Raw genomic sequence first — 14,933 nt, forward strand, 5'->3', positions numbered from 1 at the left:
TAAGAGACAGAGTCTCACTCTGTTGCCCAGGATGGAGTGCAATGGCAAAATCTCAGCTCACTGCAACCTCTGTCTCCCGGGTTCAAGTGATTCTCCTGTCTCAGCCTCCCGAGTAGCTGAGATTACAGGCATCTGCCATCATGCCCAGATAATTTTTGTATTTTTTGCATTTTTGTAGAGACGGAATTTCACCATGTTGGCCAGGCTGGTCTCGAACTCCTGACCGCAGATGATCCGCCTGCCTTGGCCTCCCAAAATGCTGGGATTATAGGCATGAACCACTGCACCCAGCCTCCAGACTGTGCAGTTGCTTATTAATATGCCTTTCTATTGTTTCTCTAAATCAGCTGGCGTGCTTATTTTATAAACCCACTTTCCTGGGTCCAAAGGGAGATTTCATCAAACTTTAGAGATGGAGCAGAGAAAGAGGGAAGCTTTTATTTATTAAGCCCCCACCATGGGCCTGTACTGGGTACTGTGAACTGAGTGGTAAATGGTCGGATGTAGCACTTACCTACGTGGAATTTACAGACCCAGACTGAAGGATTAAAATGAAAACAGGGGTAGCAGAGATTGGAGCACCCTTCAGTGACCCTCTTCCTTCCCAAGGTTAATCCCAGTAGGTGAGTTCTCATTTCCACATCTTCTTGCCTGACTTTTGCTTGGAATTCCCTCCCCCATTGTGCTGTCAATCTCTCCCCCTTCTCTATGTCTTCCTTTCCACGAAGACATGCCCCTGTCCCCTCTGTTCTTAGCAGATGCTGCCTCCGCCACCCTCCCTTCATCTCACTAGCCCCGCCAGCTACCATCTTTGGATGCCCTACTCCCCAAAATCGTCCCTGCCTGCCATCTCCTCTTCATTATCCCCACTCACCCCTCAATTCCTAAATTGTCTAACTCAGTGACTCTTTCCTAATCCTTATTCGTCTCGACCTCATCTCAACTTTGGTTATTGTTGACCAATTTCCTCCTTCCTTAATATATTCATTTTCTGAATGCAGAACTAGTACATGTTCACTCTAGACTATGTAGAAGATGTTAAAAAGCACAAGGAAGAACATAAAAGCAACCTGTAATCCTATAACTCAGGAAAACTATTGTCCACACTTTAACTCTCTTTTAGTTTGTGTATGTATGTGTGTTTTAGCAGTAATGGGATTCTATTTATATAAATTTTATAACCTGCTTATTATTACATCATATTTTCTTAGTGTATTTTTGCAGTATTTTATTAGATCATCGGATATTCTTCTGTAGTCCTTCTTTCCTAAAATACTGCATTGCTTCCATTTGATTCCAGCTGCATTCAGCTTTGTTCCTCTCTGACCGCCTTTCTTGTAGTAGCGTCTCCCTCACCGTGCGCCCTGCCCAGCTCCCACCCAGCCTCCTGCACTGAGCACTCTTCTCTCACTTGGCATCTGACCCTGCCAGGCGCCGAGCTTCCGACGGCATGCAGCCAGCCTGTGCTCTCCATAGCACCGGGCCTCCATTTCCACCAGCCTGCTGGACAAGCCCACAAATCTTGACTGGCTGACACCTCAACCTGAATATTCCCAAACCGAACTCCTCTTCTGTTTCCTTACCACTCCCAATAGAAGACCCAACCCACAACTACCCTTCTTCCAAATGTTCCCACGAGACAGAAGCCAGAATCCTCCCAAGGGTTCTCTGCCAGCCCTGCCTGCCAGCACCCCATCAGGCACTTCTTTATCTTTTCATCCTCCTCTTCTGTCTCTGCTACCACCTGGATGAGGTCCTCACAATTCTTGACGCGGGTAGTTTCTTCTAAGCAGTCTCTGGTGCCTCCCATCTCGGCTCCAGGTTTCTCCTGTAAGTGCCACTCTGAGAATTTCTGCCCCCTGCCCAGGGCTCTCCAGCCATGCTTCCCCTCTTGCTGCTTAGGATGGGGCAGGTCCTAAGACAGCACTTGCCCTGCAGCCTCCCAGGTTCCAGCTCCTCCCACCAGATCTCTGTGGTCGTATGGTCTGCTGTCTCTCTCTCACCTGTGTGGCCAGTGGTCCAGCCAACCCCATGCTTCCCACACATGCCAGGGAGGACCCACACCCTGGCCTTTTCTGTCCTGTGTTCTAGGGGTGTGCCTGCCTGTCTGCCCCTGCTTCGTTTCTGCCTGCTAGCCCTTTATGATACATCCCATCTGAAGACACCTTTGGTTCTGTTTATCCTCCCAGCAGCCTGCCCCTTCTTCTCCTTCTTCTGCCTTATGCTTGCTTCTGAGAGCTCTCAGCACTTGGCGCTCCCTTACAGCACTGAGGTGATTCTGTCTGACACTTCTGGTGACACCAAATATCCATACTGTGTCTGCCCCTGCGCTAGTTGCTTCTACACACAGTATTTATTTCACACAATAACCCTGCCAAGTTACTGTTGCAATCTTGTTTTACAAGTAAGAAAGCAAAGCCTCCAAGAGCTCAAGGGTGTGGCTGAGCGGAGGTCAAACCCAGGTCTCCTACCTCTGCGTGGCTCTCTTCCCTGCGTCCTCACTCCTGATTCAGCTCACCTGGGAGCCATCCTCGAAGGGAGAGGAAGGAGTGCCTTACATATCATAAATGCCTAGTGAATGTCTGCTGAAAGAAAAGGAAAGACTTGTGGCCTGAAGAGATGAATTGCAGCCTAGTGATGATGGCCCATGCTGGGGAGGGCTCTATTTGATGCCAGGCCCACCTGCATATCTAGGTGTGGAAGGGAAGCAGTGGTTTCCGATGCAACACCAATACTTAGCATAATAAGTGATTACTGTGTACTGACCAAAGCACTTTCTTTGGTGCTGTAACTACAACTGTATGAGCTAGGACCTATTGTTTCCATTTACAGAGACAAAAGCCAAGGCTCGGAGAGGTTAGCCAAGGCCACACAGCCACTACTGGTTGGTGAACCCAGGATTTGAATGACATCTGTCTAGTGTCAAGGCCCATGTTCTAAACTCTGTATGCTGCTGGCGTGGGAGGCTGGTATTGGGTGATTTGGAGCAAACATTGTTATCCTAGATTCCAGCCAGGAAGAGGCTTTGGAGCCTGCCCTGCTTTGCTTTTTCTTCCTTCCCTGCTCAGCAGATGCACCCTCCATAATGAGATTATCTTGAACTCCCTGGATACTGTGGTAGAGAGAGGGTTGGAAAACCTTGTCTTTAAAAAATTTTTTTTTAAATATTGCGTGACATTTAAAAAATTATCAAAGCTCATCTCAGAAAATCTAAATCATATAGAATTCTATCAACCAAAGAGTGAAAATATTACCTTTCTTTTTTCCTCTAATGCCAATACATCTCGTTGACAGTTTGCAAGTATCTTTCTAGACTTATGTTTTTCTTTTCACCAAAAAAAGTATTTATTTTTAATTAAATAAGGAACAGAAGAATATCTTTTATCTAAAAAAAAAATTAAATAGTAACAGCCAAAGCTTAAGTACCTTTCAACCACACCAGTTTGCTCATTTTTCTTCCTGACTTTTTTCTCCGCATTTATATGTAAATGACTTACAGAAATATATCGTTGTAATTTGTGTTTTTAATATAAATTAGATCATGCCATCAGCTCATGCTTTATTTTTATGAAAGATGTACACGTGTCATGTAGATCTTTCTAGACTTGTGCGTGTAGACCCTCCACACTCTTGTTAACGGGTGTGTGATGCTCTGTGGTTGGGTGAGGGCCCCAGGAGCCTTCTGCTGCTCAGCCAGTAGTTCTTTTACCTTCAGTTTTTCACTGAACAAAGCTTTTAGTGCATGCCTCCTTGTTAAGGGTGTTGGATTTAGCAAATAAAAATACAGGATGAACATTTTGAAAGATTTTTTAATTAAAAAAAGTACTTCTTGTTTGTCTGAAATTTAAATTTCACTGGGTGTCCTGTATTGTCTGTAGCAACTCCATTCCTTATGCACATTTGTGAGATTTGAAAAAAAAAGTTTCTTCTTAAGGTCTATTATCTGATTTTTAAAATTAAAAAGTTATATGACAAAATATTCCAAATATATAGAAAAGTATAGAGAACAATGTAGCAAATGCCCACATGTCCACCATGCAGCTCTTCCAAGTCTTAATGTTTCACCAAATGTCTGTCAGATTTCTTTTTTAATAAAAGAAAATATTATTGATGCCCATGCACCCCCCGCTAGGCCCCTGCCTCCTTCCTTTCGACAGTCTCTACTGCTGTCAGTTTGGTGTTTTTCATTCCTAGATATCTTTCCATGTTTTCACACTTTATATAGGTAATATCCTACGTGGGATATATGTCACACTTACCTGTATTTTTCAACATGGGATTTTTTTGTTGTTGTTGTTCATTTGTTTTTGACAGATTTTCGCTCTTGTCGCCCAGGCTGGAGTGCAGTGGTGCAATCTCAGGTCACTGCAACCTCCACCTTCCAGGTTCAAGCGATTCTCCTGCCTCAGCCTCCCGAGTAGCTGGGATTATAGGCACACGCCACCATACCCGGCTAATGTTGTATTTTTAGTAGAGATGGGCTTTCTTCATGTTGGTCAGGCTGGTCTCAAACTCCTGACCTCAGGTGATCCGCCTGCTTGGGCCTCCCAAAGTGCTGGGATTACAGGCGTGAGCCACCGTGCCCGGCCAACGTGGTTTTTTTTCTTAGTAGTGTTCTTGAGATATTTTTCCTTGCTGATACAGCTCTAGTTCATATATTTTCAAGTGGTATATTATATTCCATGAATATACTATAACTTAGTTATTAATTCTTATGTTGGCGAGGATTTGGGTCATTTTCAATATTGCAATACTGTAAACAATGTTGTAAATAATATCCTTTTGTCTCTATGCTAAGGATTTCGCTAGGGAACAAGTTAGGAATAGAATTGCCGGCCATTTTCTCCTTTCTGGATATAGTCATGTGCCCTCTGAAGTGGCGTGCAGGAGGTTCAGGTTTATACTCCACCCATTTTGTTAGACATTTGCGGTTTGGTCAGTGATTTGCCGTGAATGGTCGAGCACTGCCATTTTGCTTGTGGGTAATGTCTTTTTCTTATTGCTTGATAGGGGCTTTTTTTTTTCTTTCCCCCCAGAGTCTCACTCTGTCCCCCAGGCTGGAGTGCAGTGGCGCCATCTCGGCTCATTGCAACCTCCGCCTCCAGGTTCAAGTGATTCTCCTGCCTCAGCCTCCTGAGTAGCTGGGATTACAGGCACCCAGCACCACGCCCAGCTAATTTTTCTATTTTTAATAGAGACTGGGGTTCACCGTGTTGGCAAGGCTGGTCTCGAACTCCTGACCTCAAGTGATCCGCCCGCCCTGACCTCCCAAAGTACTGGGATTACAGGCATGAGCCCCTGCGCCCAGCCTAGAGGGGTTTTTTATTTCCTTATTTTGGATGTTAATCCGTTGTCTCTGTGCACTGCTCCCAGTCTAAGGCTTCTCTTTTTACTTTGTGTCTTGTATCCTTTGTGGCATCCAAGTTTTCAATTTTAGGGTAGCAGGACTCATCAACCTGTTCTTTTATAGATGGTTTTGTACATGTCCATCTATTTCTTTAATAATTCTCTCTATTAAAACATAAATATACTCCACTTTTTTTTTCTAAAAGTTTGGAAGTTTTGCTTTTCACATTTCATCTTTAATCCATCAAGAATTTGTTTTTGACAAATTGAGGTAGGGCTCAACTTAGTTTTTCCTCTGTAGTGACAATCAGGTGTCTGGGTACTATTGATTGACTAGTCCCTACTTCAGCCACTGATGTGTCACTGGCAGTGCCATGGTGGACCAGGTATCCTGTGACTGAGAGGAGCCGGCCTTCCCCTGGGTAAGGACCAGCCACGAGGCAACCTCTCGGCTGCTGATGCTGCTCTCTGCAGGCCTGTGGAGGTTCCGGGCCGTGTCATAGCTTGGCCGTCTGGGTGTGACAGAAATGGGAGCTCTTCTGGCCCAGAGCCTCCCTCCTGATGACCTGGAACAAGGAGGACATACCTGCTCCGCTGCGGCGAGGTGCCCTGCCTGCGTGTATCTCCCATTTCCTGTCTCGTAGGCCTCCCACGGAACTGTCTTCCCTGCCTGGCTCCCTTCATCCATCAGGAGGTGCAGAGCCAGGGCTCCTAATCCCTTCGCCTCTTCAGGGGCTTTTGCTGGGAATCGGGATCTGCTTTCTGCCTCCCTGCCCAGCCTCAGGAAGCCGTCCCCTCTATGCCTGGTGTGGCCAAGGCACCTGTGCCACAGGTAGAATGAGGAAAGGACTATCTTGTGTAGTCTTAGATGTACCAGGCTTCAGTCTTCGTGTATTTTTCATACCGTGCATTCTTTTCATGGTTCAATGGTTCAATCAGTCATTTAGCAAATATCTGATTGTGTAATATAAACAAGGCATGGGGCTAGGAACTCACAAAAATATTCCATGAATAAGGTAAGATCTTTACTTTAAGGACCAGAGATAATAGTAAGTAGGTAACATTTTTTGAGTGTCTGCCATGTGCCAGGCCTTATGCTAAGTACTTCTAGAAATATTAGTAGCTTTATTGAGATATAATTCATACACCACAAAATTCACTTTTTAAGAGAATACAGTCCATTGGTTTTTAGTATAGCCACAGAGTTGCACAATTGTCACTGCTGCCTAATTTTGAACATTGTCATCACCCCCTAAAGAACCCTCCACTCATTAGCCATTCTCTCCATCAACTCTTCCTGCCCCCAGCCCCTGGCAGCACCAATCCACTTTCTGTCTCTAAGGATTTTCCATTTCTAGACTTTTCATATAAACAAAATAATGTAATGTGTGGTCTTTTGTGTCTATCTTATTTTACTTAGCAAACTGTTTTCAGGGTTCATCTAAGTTGCATTATGTATCAGTACATCATTCCTTTTATGACAGAATACTATTTCATTGTATGGCTATGCCACATTTTTATCAGTTGATGAACGTTTGGATTACTTCCTCGTTTTGGTAATTAAGAAAACAACATGCTGTCATGAACGTTTGAGTGCAAGTTTCTATGTAGACGCTTGTTTTCATTTCTCTTGGGTATATACCTAGGATTAGAATTGCTGGGTCATATGCTAACTCCATGTCTAACATTTTGAGGAACTTCCAGACTGTTTTCCAAAGTGGCTGCACCGTGTTACAATCCCACTAGCAGTGCAGAGAGCTCACATTCGTCCATGTCCTTGCCAACATTTGGATTGCCTGTCCTTTTAATTGTAGCTACCATAGTGGTTCTGAAGTGGTATCTCATTGTAGTTAACTGCTTTTTGTGCTTTCTCTCATTTAATGCTTACAGGTAATCCTATGAGGTAGATATTATTTCTATTGTCATTTTTAGGTGGGGCTCAGAGAGTAAAAGAGTGACTTTGGAAAACCCTAGTATGTAAGTGGCAGAGCTGGGACTTGAACTCGAATCTACCCAACTCCAGAAATCCAAGTTCTTGCCTGCTGGGATCATCAGGGAGGTTGTAGAGTGGCAGGTTCTTTCAGCCAGGCCCTAAATAATGACAACATTTCAACAAGACAGATGCAAGAAGTAGCAACACGAGCAAAGGCAGGGAGACCGGAAATGGTGGGGCACAGTTAGGAAAGACCTATCTGAGGAAGGAGAACTAGAGTGGAGAGGGGGTACAGTATCAGGAGGCCCAGAGGGGTGCAAGGCCAACAGGGCTGGGTGGTCCGCTGTGTCCCTGTGCCCCGTGAGTGGAGAGGACCACCTGGAGACTGAGGGAGATGCATTAGTCTCAGGGAACAGGTTTATGCTTTTCATTTCTTTTGCTAAAAAAATGAGACATTGGCCGGGCGCGGTGGCTCAAGCCTGTAATCCCAGCACTTTGGGAGGCCCAGACGGGCGGATCACGAGGTCAGGAGATCGAGACCATCCTGGCTAACACGGTGAAACCCCGTCTCTACCAAAAAAAAATACAAAAAGCTAGCCAGGCAAGGTGGCAGGCGCCTGTAGTCCCAGCTACTCGGGAGGCTGAGGCAGGAGAATGGTGTAAACTTGGGAGGCGGAGCTTGCAGTGAGCTGAGATCCCGGCCACTGCACTCCAGCCTGGGCGACAGAGCAAGACTCCGTCTTAAAAAAAAAAAAAAAAAAAAAAAAAAAAGAGAGACATTTCAGCTGAAAGTATAAGAAAATGTTGCAAATAAAATCAGAACTGAAAAACAATTGAGAGTTCCTGCACTCTTCACTGCATTAGTTAAATGCCTCTTCCTTTCACTTTATATTTGGAGAAAGCATCTCCGGCGCACCACCTGTTAGGGGGTCCACGGATGGTTGGATAGGCTCCTTGCCTCTGCTGTGCCCACCCTGCTCTTACTGAGTTTAAGTGGCTCACAGTTGGCCGCTGTCTGGTCTGGGCCAAGTGCGTGTGTTTCCACTGTTGATGATCTAACATACCCAGAGGCCTTTGAACTTCATTCTCGTTCATCGTGTCAGCCAGATATTTCCTTTGGAATGTCTGCAGGATTTCCTGGCCGCTTTCATTGCTTTCTGTCTGCTGAGTACACCTTTGAGTTGTGGGTGGGCTCTCTTGAAACAGCGGGGTGTAAACAGATTGATGAAATTGGTGGTTAGCTTGTCTTTTGAGAGTTTCTCTTTGGCAAGGAGCACTCAATTCCAACGTTGGAAAACCTCTGACGGTTGAAATGATTGACTGCACAGCTCCTCGTTAGGTGGCTTAGTTGGATAGCTGATTTACAAACTGCTTCTCAAGTTTAAATCCAGCGGATTTTTATTTTTCACCCCATCAAATGAAGTATTTACAATTATTTTTCTTATAAAAGCTATATATGCTCATTGCCAAAAAAGCAGAAATGCAGGGGGAAAAAAAAGAACATTAAAAATCCTCAGAATCTCAACTGTGCAGAGCCAAACAGTGGTTAATGCTTTGCTTTATATTTGCCTAGATCCTTTTCTATACAGATAATTGTTGTGAAAACAAAATATAGGATTGTACTTTACAAACCATGTTGTAACTTACTCTTTCTCCTGAACTTCCCATGTTAGTATGTGTATGTGTACAAAGTTGTTTCAAATGGCTGTTGAGTCTCTTATTGTGAGGATGTCCTCTAATCATTAGAAATTTATCATCACCCACTCTTGCCTTTATAAACTTAGCCTCAGTAAACATATCAATAACACTTATTCCGTCTTACCAGGCTCCAGTTACAGAGCCCCACTTTCTGTCCCTTTAATACAACAACTTTATTTCTACCCTAGGGTCTTCACAGTAGCTGTCCCCCAGGCCCCCGGCCCCCAGATCTTTCAGGGATTAAGGGAATCCCTTAAACCAGGGAGACTGCTTACATTTAACCTCAGAGGTCGTTTTACAGTGAGCATGTCTTACAGGCCAGCTGCAGGTAGCCAGTCCCACTGTCCAGGGGACTGTTCAGGGCTTCCTGAACGCACATCATCCTCTGTGACTGCTGCACAGTGGTCCAGAATGTGACCTCTGAACTCAAGCCACAGAAAGCAATCCGAGACCTGGGCCGTGTGAGAAAAGGGTTTGTAGAGCCCTGTGTCGGTTCTGCGGCACTGGCAGCCACCATCCCAGGGACTCCCTGGGTGCTGCAGCTCCGCCTCCAGGCATCTGCATGTTGAGTTTTGATGAACTCTAGCAGTGGGGAAGGTTGGAATCAGCTGGACTTGCAGCTTTGGACATTGTCACCCACTTGGGAACACACTAACAAGCTAACTAGGAGTGAGATTATGTTGCATTGCTAGTCACGTCCCTGATGGCAGCAATAGCGGCAGCTTGCCTAAAAGAAATAACAAATTATCATACTATCTTCCGTGAGGTATTTCTTTTTTGCTTTTACTTTAACCAAGTGCTGCCTGCATGCACAGTTTAAAAAATCAGAGTGCTCATAAGAAAATATAGCAGCCCCCGCCCTGTCTCCCCACCTTCACTTTTTTATTTCCCAGAGGTGTTTACTTTCCACTTTTTAAGATTTTTTTCCCTCTAGTACTTTATCTTCATATTTCTAAATAATTTTATTATATTCCTTATTTCTTGATTATTTTCTTCTCTTATAATCTCCTCCCATTAGGTATTATCACAATTTTTGGTGGATTAATGCTCAGTGTTCACATAGATTACAATGCAGACATTGGGTACCACTGAATCAAGTAACATATTAGGAGTGTGTGTTCTTTCTCATACAACCTTTTATTTTTTCTTGGAATTAATCAAACTTGTTTCATTCATTTGAGGAGTTGTCCAGGTGCCTATTGATTTTCACAGTACGTTCTTAAAATGTCTTTTTAAGTTTTAAATTAATTAATTAATTAATTAATTTATTTATTTATTAGTCAAATAGCCTTAGGTGCATTGTTTTCATTGTTCTAAATGCTCTAAGGCAGTCATCACATGCCCATCCCTATTTCTTTCAAACACGAAAGTACAGTTCTAAATGCTCTTCCCTCCACCTCCCCTCCTCCCCAGAGGTTGCTGCCCTGACGTCTCTTCCTTTCCCCGTCTGGGCCTGGGCGTGCTGCTGTCGCCTGGCTGCTGTGCTGTGTGGGCTCTGTTTCCTGGAGTTTATGGTTTCCTCTTTATTGATTTAATCCTCGGTTCTGCTGATGCATCCTCCAGTAGCTTCCTTAGAAAGGGCCCCTGGGAGATAAACTTTTTAAGTCCTTGCACATCGGCAAAGGTCTTTATTCTACCCTCACACTTAATCGATAGTGGGCTTAGGTGTGGAATTCCAGAGTTCCTCCGAATTTTGAAGACATTGTTATCTTGTCTTTTAGTTTCCAGTGTTGTAGTTGCGAAGCCTGATGCAAAATGATTCCCGTTCCTTTGTATGTGACCCGTTGTTTTTCTCTACAAGTATTTAAGGTGGTTCCTTTATCCCCAGTGTGGTGGGATTCTCTGTTCTTTCGTTTTGGAGTGGGTCTTTTTCATCCACTTTGTAGAGACACTCAGGACCTCTTTAACACAGAGGCTCCGCCCCCCTCTGTTTTTTATTTTAAAAGTTCTTTCTGAAACTTTTTGTTAGCTGGATGTTGTCTTGACCCTTCAGTTTTCATTCCTATAATTGATCTCTTCATCTTTGTACTTTACCTTCAGGAAGATTTTCTCAGCTTTCTCTTCCAGTGTTTATAATTTCTAGTCTCCTTATATTGTCCTCAAATTGTTCCTTTTTAAAAAGGTTTTCATAATACTGTCTATTCTTGTTTGGTATTTGCAGTCTATTCACCCGTCCCTCTGAGGATTTAATTACAAACTGGGTTCTCTGTCCTGAGCCGGCACTGCTTCCCCCTATTCTCTGTGCTTCCTTCAAGCTCCCTTTTTTCTATTTTGGGCCCTTCTGTCATGTCTGAGCCTGTCCCCAGTGCCTGGTGACCCTTTGTTGTGGGTTGAGATTTAAGATGGAGGCACCAGCTCATGGGCTGGAGCCCTGTGGGTGGGGGGCCTGCTGGCTGGTGTGCTACACAGTGGGGCGACGAGCAGGGAGCTGGCTCAGGGATCATGGGCTGGTCCACCCTGGCACTCTCCATAGACAAAGCCCTCAGTGTCCAGTGTTCAGGGGAGGCGGCTGGAAGCAGGAAGGAGGGTAAGCACGGGTGGCGGGGAGGGGCCTGCCATTGCCATTCAGTGTGCACGCATGGTTACTCAGTTACCCTCGTTTCCACTCTGAATTGCACCTCCTCCCCCACCTCCTCCGACCTCCAACCTCCTTCCCCACCTGCCGGTGTTCTAGAGTCCTGAGCCCGTGCTGGGTTCCTTTCTGCAGAAAATACACCTGAAACGGGGGTGGGCACCTGGGAGTCTAACCACTTTGTTTATGAACTTGTTTCAGTCCACCCAGTTCAGCCCTAAACTTGCACTTGCTCCCCCGCCCCTACCCCAGTGGTGTCTGGTGATTCTGGATCCTCAGCCTCTGCTCAGTATCAGCTCCCATGGGCCCCTTAGGTCACAACCCCTCCACTGGCTAAATCCCTTGCCTTCCGCCTTCCGCAGCGCCAGGCCTTTGTGCTGTTTCTCCCATTTCGCTCTTCATTGTGGAGGCTTCTGCACTCTCCATTTGACTGTTGGTTTAGAAGAATCCTGGCAGGAAGAGAGAGAAACCATGTGTACAGTCCTCCACTGCCTAGCCCCAGGGCCCTCCTGCTCCCCCTGAGAGGCGGCTCCTACTCCCGGGGAAGAAATGCTAGGAGAGAGGTTGTGAGAATGTGTGAGTGTGAGTGTGCAAGAGCATGTGCGTGCGTGCACCTGTGCACATGTGCATGTGAGGCCCTGTAACAGACTCTGAAGCTTCTGCAGTCAGCAGACATCGAATTGTCTTGGGAACAAGGCAGCAAACACACAAGATAACCAAAAGAGTAGGTGGCCTCCGTGCTGAAATGGCTGTGTGCCTCAGAGTGGTGATTTTGAAGGGGATTCACTCAGCTCAATGGATTAAATCCCGGAAATTTCATTTGAAAAACTTCCCATGACCTTACTCGGGTAGCTGGCAGGGTATGTGGCTTTCACACCGCCCTGATTCCACAGTGGACTCATTCATTTATCCTTTCAACAAGGTTTGATGGAACCCATCCGTGTCAGGCATTGTGCTTGGCACAGGGGGTAAAATGGCAAGCAGAACAGGCACTGCCGTTGTCCTTGTGAAGCTTATAGTCCAGGGTGGGATAGCAGGGGGAGGGCAGATGTTCCTCGTACAAGTATATCATTTGTGTTTGGAAAGACCAGATTTGGTCCCAGAGATTGGCGCTGAGCCCCAGGACAACTGAGGACTTTTTGAACCCTGATGTGACCTGACATCACTTTCAAGGCTTGGTTCGCTGGAGCAGATGCCCTCTTTTTTGGTTTAAAAACATTAGCACTGTCTTTGGAGTGCTCATGCACTAAGGCGGGCACTTCGCATGTTCGTGGTCTCCTGTGTCCCTGGCAGTGATGCCCGCAGGGAAAGGCAGCGTGTCCACTTTGCAGAGGAGGACAGGACTGGTTTAAGCTATTGGGTCTCAAGTTCAGGTCCACCTCTGAATTCCATGCTGCTCTTGCTGCACGCAAAGCATTTGGTCCTCTACCCCACACCCCACTTCCCGCAGCTTCCTGATGCTGGGACCTGAGGCTGACTGCTGAGTTTGTAAGCTTCTGCAGCGCCACCAGGAGGGCGTGGGCACCGCCAGGTAGACCCTGCCTTGAGTCAGGCATGAGGGCTCCTCTTGGCACTGTGACTTCAGCCCACAGATAGATCATTTATCTTGCAGATCATTAGCTCTCCTGACTTGGGATGGGAAGAATTTAGGTTATTAGGCACCTTTATGTGACTGGGTTGGGGAGAAGCCTCTGGGTACATCTTGTTGACGTAGGGAAGACAGGCCAGAAATACCCTCCTTGTTCCACCAGGGCCGCCTTCCCAGTGCTCTCAAGGAGCCAGGAACTCACATCTCACTCCTCATCCAGTACCTGGTCCTGTGGGTCCCTGAACCATCCAGACCTCCGGGACTGTTCCAGAGCCCTTCTCTGCCCAACACCGCCTTCCTTGGAGGTTAGGGGAGGTTCTCTCCCTCTCTCTCTCATTCTTCCCACCTTACCTCCCTGGGCCCCTCATTATACCTTTACACATTTCCACCTCATTGCAAATGAGTTGTGGCCCAGGTCAAAGCTGGGCCTTTGGTCATCCTTTTTCAGTGCTTCGCAGACAAGGACTGGGGGGCTCTAACTGCCCAAACAGTGAAACGCGGGCTCAAACAGAGGGGCCCACACTGCCAGCTTCCCCCATTACATTTTCATTTCTCACTCCGAAAAAGGACAGCTCTAGCAGTGTGGTGGGTGGGGAGAACCATCACTGGCAAGTCCTGGAGACCTTTCTAGCCTTAGGTTAGAATGCACACCACCCCTCCGTGGCATTTCCAGATATCCAAACAAGCCCTTCTGGACTCCCTTGTCTCTTGGAAGGTTAAAGACACAGCTCCCTGTCTTCCAAGGCAGCTTGTGGCTCCACAGCCTTGGAGTGTCCTGCAGACAGTTTCGTTTTTGAAGGTTTTTTAGAAAGTATGCATTTATTATAGAGAGACCGTGTAGGTCCCCTTATTCCCTTTGTTTAGAGCATCCTTTATTTTTACATTTTAGTGGTTCTGAAATTGGGATGCATCGTAAAACAGATGCATGTGTTTGGATATGGTACTATGCCTTTTTTGTGTGAAGGGGTGTTCCCCAAATGACTGCATCCTAGAATTGAGGAAATCCAGTAAAAAGTGCATTGGGAGACAAAAATCTTTCAAAACATGGAATCCATGCGAGAAAATGAGCATAGGGGGTCCTTGGTATGTAGGAGCTGGGACCACTGCCTTAAATCTCATGTTTCCCGAGAAACTGTATGTGTGACCATTATGGGAAAAAATGCTCACAAGGCCTGACCCCCATTCCATCCTGTTTCTATCTGTGGGGGTGACATACTTGGAGCAAATAGTTCCTAAAATTATCCCCATACCATTCCTCCTTCAGCTTTCAGGTCAAATATATTTGCATCTTTATCATAAGGGCCTTTCTTTTCCTTTAGTTATATTTGCTAATTTACAATTGTTTGGTTTGAAAAACAAGGATTTTTTTTTTTTCTTTTACCTCCTGGCCTTTTGGTTTTTCTGAGGCAGCCTCAGAGAGTGTGGCTGTGGTGGGCTCCAGGAATGTCCTGGGGAGCCTGAGCCCACTGGGCTGGGGTCCTGGCTCCCGCCTCTGCCTTGAGCGTGTGACAGGCAGAGGCCATCCATGTGCCGTGGGGCCCGCGTAGAGCCTGCAGTCAGTGTGCAGGATGGGGCTGAATCAGGGCAGTTTTGTGTGAAGAATGGAGGCACTTCCAGCAGTTTGTCAGGATGGGCAGGAGCTTGTCAGGTCAAGGACTGGATCCCAAAGTCTAAAGCTCAAAAGGACAACCCAGAAGGAGTCAGAAAGTGAACTGCTCAGAGACCTCCTGCAGAGTTTATCCCAAAATGGTCGCTGCTCCTCAGTCTTCCTGGATGCTCCCCTTTGCGGTGCTTGA

General features: G+C 46.1%; 1 protein-coding gene across 2 annotated transcripts in view; it reads left to right on the top strand.

The window, feature by feature from the left end:
• Nucleotides 1-14,933, top strand: part of LOC105545674 (multivesicular body subunit 12B) — a 71,975-nt gene that overhangs the window by 39,150 nt on the left and 17,892 nt on the right. The gene's annotated exons all lie outside the window — the stretch shown is intronic.

This window comes from Mandrillus leucophaeus, unplaced genomic scaffold (genome assembly GCF_000951045.1).
Source record: "Mandrillus leucophaeus isolate KB7577 unplaced genomic scaffold, Mleu.le_1.0 Scaffold335, whole genome shotgun sequence".
Taxonomy (NCBI): Eukaryota; Metazoa; Chordata; class Mammalia; order Primates; family Cercopithecidae; genus Mandrillus; species Mandrillus leucophaeus.